At 35.8% G+C, this 9,928-nt stretch overlaps 1 long non-coding RNA gene across 1 annotated transcript; it reads left to right on the forward strand.

Moving 5' to 3' along the window:
- Positions 1-1,198: 1,198 nt before the first annotated feature.
- On the forward strand, positions 1,199-4,243 carry LOC110936241. Its single transcript, XR_002589848.2, has 4 exons — positions 1,199-1,355; positions 2,542-2,629; positions 3,839-3,894; positions 4,018-4,243. It is a non-coding gene; the product is annotated as an uncharacterized LOC110936241 (long non-coding RNA).
- The last annotated feature ends 5,685 nt before the right edge of the window (positions 4,244-9,928 follow it).

The raw sequence follows: 9,928 nt of genomic DNA on the forward strand, positions 1-9,928 counted from the left end.
CCAATATATTACGTTTTGATTATGTATTTGCCAAGAAATGATGATTAATTTGCACGAATAATTTGTATATTGGAGAAAAATGATGAATCTAAATTTTAATAGGTACATGTAAAGAAGTGATTGCGTATGGTCGTATGGCTAATGATGCATAGCCAACTTTAATTCCTTTTATTATACCTAACTATTGAAAGTAATGGTATTAAAGTATTGATCTTGAAAATTGTCAAAATTGGGCACTAAGTATAAAAAATGTTCAGTGTGGTATCGGTATTTGAAGGTAAAAATCGGTAAAATATTGATACCCTGCCGAATCGGAAGTACCTATACTAAAAAAAACCAAAAAGTGAATACCAAACCGGTACCCGGTAACAAATGCTCATCCCCGTTTACACGGTTACACCCATTCATCCGTATACACACATACATATAGTAATATATTATAGTTACAATGTATCTGGCAAACATATAAACTTATCGGTTATTTTTTTATTTTTGTTTTTAAATACTAACCCATTACATACATACATATATATATGTGTATATGTATATCAAAACATTCATACTTTACATAATGCATGTATATGTACGTGTAGAATCCAAATCTTGAAACCTTTTTATCATGAAAGTTGTGAGAACACCATGATTTGTTAAATTTGTGAGCTTGACTTTGATTTATAATTTTTTTTTTAACATCCAACATAAGAATCGCCGGATACTTCATACGCGGCACTTATTGGCCGAAAGGTAGCCCGCGGCAGCCCAACCTGCACGCACGGAGCCCCTAGCCCACCATGTCACCAGTTCCGGGGAAAACCCGACCCTACACCCCCCCGAGGACACGACAATGCAGAGCTGGTAAAACCTGGGTGGATCAGGAATCGAACTCAAGACCATTCGGCTAGGAGTCTTTCCCTCATTTCCATAACCACTGAGCTATAAGCCCAGGGTTTATGTAACGCCCCAAAACTCGAGTCTAAATATTTTATTTTGACATTTTATTAGGTTGGCATGAGTAAGTAGGATTTATTGTTCAAGTGGGTTATTTCACTAACAACCAAGTTATCTAACTTGGTTTGATAGTGTTGGCTATAGATTGAGAGTGGAAAAAACAATGGGGCCAACTATGTTTAATTTACAATCATAAGGGACTAATGTGGGGTAAAAGGGAAGTTGGGATATTATAAGAAAATATCAACACACACAAACACACATTCGTGTGTGTTCTACGTCGATCAGAAGCTCCCAAAGGAGCCAAACCCTAGCTCAAGCTTATTTGCTCAAATTGAAAGGGGAATTCAACCCAAATCTAATGCATGTACCCGAATTCTTAGTCATCTAGCCCTAAAGATCACTTGGTAAGTTGTAATTTTTGATTTGGTGATTTTGATATGAAGTGGGTTTTGATCAACCCGCGAATTTGTATGAAATTGAGCATGAGAATGCATTAATATCATGATATAAAGCATAGATTACACGTGGTTTAGGTTAATTATATGATTAGAGATGAAAACCCACTTGTGGTAGTGAAGATGATGTTATGGATAATCATGTATGCTTAATTGTTGTGTAAAGTTTATGTATGATATTGTATGTAATGAGTAATTGTTAGTTAATTTGGGTATATTATGAGAATTATATGATTCAAGTGGAATTTGATGATGTTGATATGAACTAGTAAGAATATGCAATGAATGCTTGTACATAATGTTTTGTTAGTAGTACACCCGCCAAGTGTTCGATGAAATGCCTAAGAGAGCAAAATTGTGAAATTATATGAAAGTTGTGGGTAAGTATGTATAGAAGGTGCTTATGGTGTAGCCGTTAGCAAAATAATAAGTTAAGTGTGCTTAAGGTGGAGTCCATATGAGAATTCGGATTTGAATGTATGGTTTGGTAAAATTATGCATTAAGAACTTGTACCTTATGCTTCAATGGTGTGATGCTCGCCATGTAATTGATGCGCTTGATTTATGGTGATTAAGAGTGAATGTGTACGAATGTGAAATGAATAGTTTATTGATAAATGATAATGTTGGAGTTATGTCGTGTACGTATGTAAGATGATAATTTTGATTAAATGAATGTTGAACAATGCGGTTGTCGAATGTAGAGTTATGAAAACATAAGTATGTGTATAATGTGTATGTGACTAGGTGATCATGTAGTTGTATGTGTTATACAACATTATGTATGAAATTAATATGATGTCATTAATATGGTCTATTATATCAACATAAATGCGTGTTCGAAATTGGAAGTTATATGCTAGAAGGTTGACTTTCTGAAAGTCAACAGAGAATCTATAGCATGGTTAGGCATTTTGACACAAATATAAGAATCGAGAGATCATGGAATATGTGTTAGATCAATTATGTGTTATTTGTGATAACGAATTTAGATTTCAAGGACATTGAAACTATGTGGTTGACCAATCATGTCGTATGCGTGTTAGTGAAAGTCAATGTAGATAAGAGTTGGAAAATGTGTGTTAATATGAATGAGCATGAATACTAACATTATTATGGCATGACGGCATGAAAGAATAGGAACCACACTAGCATGGACCAAGCATGGAAGGCTAACGGGTCAAGATGAGGCAAGCAAGCGGGTATGAACACGGATGCACAAGGTAAGTGATTTTCCGTAATCACTTCTTAGTTTGTTTAAGTAATATAATGTTTTAATTAATTAAACATGATGTTGAGATCAAATATGTGATGAAGTCCTCCGTCGTAAATGATGGGAATAAAGTTGACCAAAACGCCCTTGATGGGTATATTGGGCAAACGATCTTAAAAGTAGTTTAGAAACAAGCTAATCGATTGGTGTAATGTTTTGGTCAAGTATGAAAGTGAGGAGTATAGGATTTTGTATGTCGTAGACCTTTTTATGCACGAATACCCATAACGTGTAACACCCCAAGAATAAAGAATACGTAGTAATATGGTACCTAAATGTGGGATCCTAAAGAATATGTAGTAATAGGGTACCTAAATGTGGGATTCTAAAGAATACATAGTAATATGGTACCTAAATGTGGGATCCTAAAGAATATGTAGTAATATGGTACCTAAATGTGGGATCCTAAAGAATATGTAGTAATATGATACCTAAATGTGGGATCCTAAAGAATATGTAGTAATATGGTACCTAAATGTGGGATCCTAAAGAATATGTAGTAATATGATACCTAAATGTGGGATTCTAAGTTAAGAATTTCCTTAATCCGGAGGTAGGATTTTAAGTTAATATGATAGAATGTGAATTTACAAGCATGTGGGAAGAAACGAGGGGTTAAACGGATAAACAGTTCAAAAGTTATGCGCGTTTTAGCGCGTACGAACGACAAAACAACATCAGTTTTGCCAGACGCCTTATTTAGCTGTTTACGGGTGTTTCTGGCTACGGGTAAAGGCAAGGCCCGTCGCCGACGCCTCTAGGGCCGTCGCCGACGGCCTCCCCAAGTCTTAAAAGCTGAAATCTTGTTATTTAAGTTGATTAATGTATCGTAGGCTTCGGTTTGTTACCCGTGGACTACGGCGGGTTTTCTAAACATGATTTGATCGATCCTTAGATGTTTATGGGCTATAAATCAAAGTCTAAGTCCCATGTAAATATTGTAGGATTATGTAAAGATGTAGGAAAGGTATGTACGAATGTAGTTGTGAATGTATGTATGTGTAAAGACATATATGAGGGTATGCACGTAAGTAAAGTTGTAGGAAAGGCATGTGTGTATGTAGATGTGTATGTATGTAAGTACGTATGAATGCATGAATTGATATGTTCGAATTTTTAACGTTACTAATTATGCGTTTGAGGTCGGTATGTAATGCAGGAATGAGTACATCGGATTCTTATGAAATTTAAGCCCAACCCGGAATAAGAGGATGAGTAAGGATAGTTGGATGAACTAAAGTTAAATTTTCAAACGTTATTCAATCCTTAATTATATGAGTTTTAATGTTATATGATGATTTCGTTGACTAATGGCTAAGTTGTATGTGACGCCCACAGGTGATACACGGACTTCTTCCGCTACTTAGGAGGTGAAGCGGACGTAAATCGAGTCAAGAGCAAGGATTGCACGGATAGATCGACCATATAGTTGAAATATATAACGTCTAGAAATGTAAATTTTAGTATGAATGTTGTGAATTCTTTTATAGAACGTTTAACATTTTAGCTTTTGGAACCTTCTCGAAAGTAATGTCGTTAATAAGGAAGGAAATTTTTAAAGCTCTTTTCCGCTGCGTCATTTTTAAGGTAAAACGTGTTAGGGCGTAACATTTTATAATCTTATGAGTACAAAAATCATGAATACAATCAACTTCTTCTACAGAAAAAGAAAAAAGAAAGTCTTTTAAGTATTTGATACGTGTCACCATGAGTTTCATTAAACAGATAATGTGCCCAATTTTTTAAGGGACGTTGAGACCGTATTAACTGGCTTAAAGATGCATGATTGTAAAGGTGAAAAAGCTGGCCAAAAGGTGAAGCCCATAGATAACACATAACGTGGTGGTGGGTCAATATTGAAAGCTATTTTAAAGTAGTAGGGGGGGTTGGAGGTGGTGGCTACAAGCCTACAACGTACAAGCATGCCATCCTAGTTCCTACCTTCACCCTTGCTTCATATACAGAATCACTTATTGCTACACGAGGGTGTTTAATAAACTACCATGTGTTTGTCTTCGTATTTTTTTTACTGTTTAAATTACACCAAATTCATCTTTGATAGGGTTCGAACCCTTCATCTTAAGGGGAGTAACACCGTAACTCTATTGACATTGTCAATTGGACCCAACCCAACCCCCACCCTGTTGGTCTTCATATCTTAATCATAAGTGATAAGACGATGAGTCGTGGTTTAACTAAAATGTGCGTAACGGTAACACCTGACACGTCATTGTCACGTAGATAATGAGCTTTAATTACCTCACCTTTTAACTATCCGGTTTTGGCTTAACTAATGATTACATAAAAGAGGAAAATTTGTGATTGGTTGAGGTGCACATGGCCCCATCTCTTTCTCCTTGTTTTGGCGCCCTACTCTTTAACGCCCACAACAAATGGTCTAAAAGTGTTTGGATGATTAATATACAATCACGTATCCGTGTATGCATAAACTTAATTTGTTCATATGTTTCTATGGTATGAAATGAGAGCAGGATACACCTTTGTAGAAACGTATACGCGTTGGTTTGGTTCTTGCCTAAAATTGAAACCAAACAAAATAGTTGGGGATTATAATTTGGTTTTGTTCTTCCTTTTTCAGTTTAGTTTTTTTTTTCCTGGTTTAGTTTTCTTTTTATGTTTCTCTTTTTCATTTTTGGGCCCAACAAGCAATACCGTAAACTTATCTTTTCAAACTAACACAATTATTGTTTTGCATGATACAATTATAGTAAAGACCAAAAGGCATATTGTTTAATCCATTACCGAAATGCTTTTTTTTTAATAAAAACTCGTCAAACCAAAATTTCACAACTGGTTCAGTTTTGTGCAACCTACATCCTTTGCAATCTTTTGATAAAGGGGGGGGGGGGGGGGGGGGGGGGGGGGGGAGGGGGAGGGGGATACATGCGCAGACAAAATGCAATGGGTGTTTGTTTCTGATTAGGGGCTTCACAATTTCACATTGGTCATAGTCTTGTCTGGTCGGGGTTAGATGAATAGACAAATAGTAACAAGCCCAATTGTATTCAAACTATGCTACACGCCTAGATATTTATTGAGGTAATGAGTTTTAAAAACATTGAAGAAAAGGGGTGGTTCTATTTTTATTCAACTGGTTAGTGTGAATAGTTTTTTTTTTTTTTTTTTTTTGAACGGCTACTTTCATTAGAAGGCGACTAGCAAGAAGCTAGCAAAAGACATTAGAAGGTTAGTGTGAATAGTTGGATATTCCAAATGGCATCAAACTACTTATGTTCTATTTAGTAGTTAACTTAAAATGATTAGTTTCTACGCGTTGTAGTTGTTATAATTTAGTCAGATCCTACATTGTCCGTCCATGTAAGAGTCATTGGGTTATAACGAATGTGTTACCAGAAATGGTATTAATGTGTTTTTGGTGCATTAGATGTGGATAAAAGAATAGCTTCATTGTTTAAGATGCTTGGATGTAAGGAATTTGAGGACAAATACCTTCTTGCAATTCTCATTCATGATAACAAAAACAAGATAAGGAACTTTTGACAAAGAGAACATACAAAAACATGTACATGTAATGTAATGCATGCAAATATTTTGCTAAGCAATTAGATTCCATTCATCTAAAAAAGTAAAAATTCAAAATAAAAGTTTAATAAAAAATGATTTGTATGCAACTGACTTATTTCATACATAATTAAAATTTGCACTACTTTTTTTGTGTTAAAATTTAAATGTTAGTCTAGTGGTAAGCCAAATAGATGTAGGGAAATATAGCTTATTTAACATTAGAACATCAAGTTATGTATAAGCTAGTTAAAAACAAACGGATGCCAAATTTAACCTCCAAAATCCATTTAGATTAGTTGTTTTACGAAACAACCGACCAAGAAGATCAACTGGCAGATCGTGCACATTAAAACTAAGGGTGGGAGGGGTGCTTGCCTATGATACGCTCCCAACAACCAACCGTTGATGTACACATCACCTCACCCCTTTGAACCCGTTGCAACCCGAAATAGGTGACGCCGGTGTATCCACACACCTCTGCAGGTCTCACTCTCCTCTCCACACACCTTTGTAGGTCTTTATCTATCTCTCCTCTCTTTTCTTCGATAACTAGTCAAGGGATTCCCTAACCGATTTCGTTACCTGTGAGGGTGGTGCCGGTGTACCCAATCGGGTACCACTACTAGGAAGCCCCTTCCCATGAACGTAACGTGCCCCGCCTACTCTAATATGATCTTAATATTATTAACTGAATTTAATTTTGGACCATACTAAGCAATATTAAAGTGATGTGATATTGTTAAAAGGAGAAATCTTGGGGAGGAGATTGCTACTTGCTAGTCCCTCACCTAATGGATTTATTGTTAGCGGTTGGACTACGACTATTGTATCTTTTTATTGTTTGTGTATAAAAGAATTACTCTTTAAAGAATTGTCATCCATATAAGTTTAACCTTATTTTTTAATTTGATTGTTTGTGCATAAAAGAATTATTTTTTAAAGAATTGTAATCGATATAAGTTTAACCTTATCTTTTACATTTAAAATACTAAAATATGTACGTTATATTAAACTTATATTGAAATTTAATTAGAGTTAGACATAAATAGTAATAAATTATAATCATCAATTTTTTAGGCCTGTTTATACATTCATAAATTCTTATTCTTACATTTTTTTCATTTTTTTCTCTCTCTCTCTCTCTATATATATCTATATATAGGGTAGGGATAGTGGACATCAATTCAGAAGTGTGAGAAATGTATTATAACACTATATAACACCATATAACACCATATAAACACTGTATAACACTATGTAACACCATACAACACCATATAATACTATGTAACACTATATAACACTATATAACAATATATAACACTATACATCTATCATAGATATGCTATCAGACAAAATATAGTGTTATATTTGTTATATAGTGTTACATAGTGTTATATGGTGTTACATCGTGTTATACGGTGTTTATATGGTGTTATATAGTGTTATAGTACACTTCTCACACTTCTAGATTAATGTATAAGATCCTCTACCTCTATGTATAGATAGATATATATAGAGAGCAAGGGCGGACCCAAGCCCAGCCCAAGGTGGGCGAGCGCACCCCCGGGGAAAAAAAATTTAGTGCTAAGTTCCGTCAAAAATCCCGTCCGCACCCCTTGGAATTTTTCATCTGCACCCCTTGGAATTTTTCGACCGCACAGTTGAAATTTTTCGTCCGCACCCCTTAGGTAAAAAGTGTTATCAAATTATATTTTAAATTTTTTTAGTAAACTCTTATTTTAAAAAATACTACCTAAATTATATAACTTTTAATACCTAACTAACTAAACCAACCATCACTAGTGCTCTAGTGGTGGCCACGGGTATTTAAGTTCCACTTATGGTGGGCCCGGGTGAGTTTTCCCCTCAAGCTCTCAAGTTCGAGTCTTGGTGATATGGGTTTCTCATCGAGGGGTTTAAATTGGGGATCTATTGTGCGAGGGGGCTCTCTAGCGCGGACCCGGTTAAGACAACGTATGCTAGACCTCCCGACATTCGCGAATAATTCACACCTTTCAAAAAAAAAACCTAACTAACTAAACCCAAATACCCATACATTTACCCACTTATAATTTCTAACTAGCTAGCCCACTAAGTCTTAGCCCATTAACCAAACCCAACAGTATTTCAAACTACAATAAAATAATTAAAGCCCAAAACCTTTAGAAATTCTTTACCTCTCTCTCTCTTGCGTCCCTGCACTGCCAACGAACAACATCACCCAGCGACAACAGTCCAGCAGTCGGCGACCACCGTAATCAGTCACCATACCACCGTCGTTTGACACCAAATCTAACCGGAATCCGAGCACGGGTAAGTTTCTTTGTTATTTTGATGATTTTGGTTGATATTATAGGAGAAAAAAGGGTAATAAAGTTGTTAAATAGGTTTGAAATTTTGTGTGTTTTGACGTTGTTTAGATGATTTTTAAGGTGATTATTTGTTTATATATTTTTAGGGTGATTATGTTGTTTATATATTTTTAGGGTGATTACAACTTACGTTATGATTTCTAGGGCTTGAATAGTTGAAAATTAAAATTAAAATTAAAATTGAAACATTATGTTATGGAGTGATGAACTTATATTATATAGAGAATGAATTGCTTAAGAAATTAGTTTTATATGATGTTTTGGATAGATTTCAAAAAATGAAAACCGGTAGGGCGTCGACGTTTTAATTATGTTTGTAACAAGGTTTGACATGTTTTTGATGATTATATAAATTTAGTTTGATGTTCGTTTGTTTTACATGACCCGACCTGATCTTATACGAACCGAATTTTTTTACTTATATACCTAGGGGCCTAAAATTTTTAAAAATGTTCTGCACCTCTATAAAAAAATTCATGGGTTCACCAGGGGAGAGAGATGTGAATATTATTATAAGGTAAACAAATACTTTAAACGAGTGTCATTAAGACTGGAAGGTATGGGGGCCGGCTTGGCCCGGCGCCGGACCCCCACACCGCCCCCCTGGCCCGGCTTCCGTCACAAACGGCCACCCACCGCCGGGTGTGCCGCTCCACCTTTCAAAAAAATAGCCGTTGTACGGCTCTTTTTATTAAAAAAAAAAATTCATTTTTTTCTATAAATTCACCCACTTTCAATATTATTTCCCCACTTTCAACCCAAAACCCTCTCACTTTTATACCAATTTCTCCCTACTTTTATAAAAAAAAATATCTTTTTACCCACAATGGCTTCTAATCCTTGGTGGCCCTCGTCTTCGGATGACGAAGAGGAGATGTTTTTCGCAAACGTTGTACTACGGGCGGGACAGATTTTAATCGAAGAGGAAGAGGAAGAGGAAGAGGAAGAATTCTCGTCTGAAAATGTTATTACCAGACGAATACGCATTAACAGAGACCGCCAAGGTTTTCATTACAAAATTTCATTGTCCTTATTTTTTTTTAACTCGTACTTATATATTATATACGACAGGAGCGCACGACAAATTGGTGAACGATTATTTTTCGGATGAGCCACTTTACAACGCCGACATTTTTAGACGCAGGTTCCGAATGAGTCGCCGCTTATTCACAAGGATTGCCAATGATTTGGCGGGGCTAGACCCGTTTTTCACGCAACGTCCTGATGCTTGAAATTATGAAGGGTTTACAACGTTACAAAAGTGTACTGCGGCCATTCGACAACTGGCGTACGGGACAGTGGCCGACGCTTTGGACGAGTACTTACAG

Source organism: Helianthus annuus, chromosome 1, assembly GCF_002127325.2.
Source record: "Helianthus annuus cultivar XRQ/B chromosome 1, HanXRQr2.0-SUNRISE, whole genome shotgun sequence".
Lineage (NCBI taxonomy): Eukaryota > Viridiplantae > Streptophyta > Magnoliopsida > Asterales > Asteraceae > Helianthus > Helianthus annuus.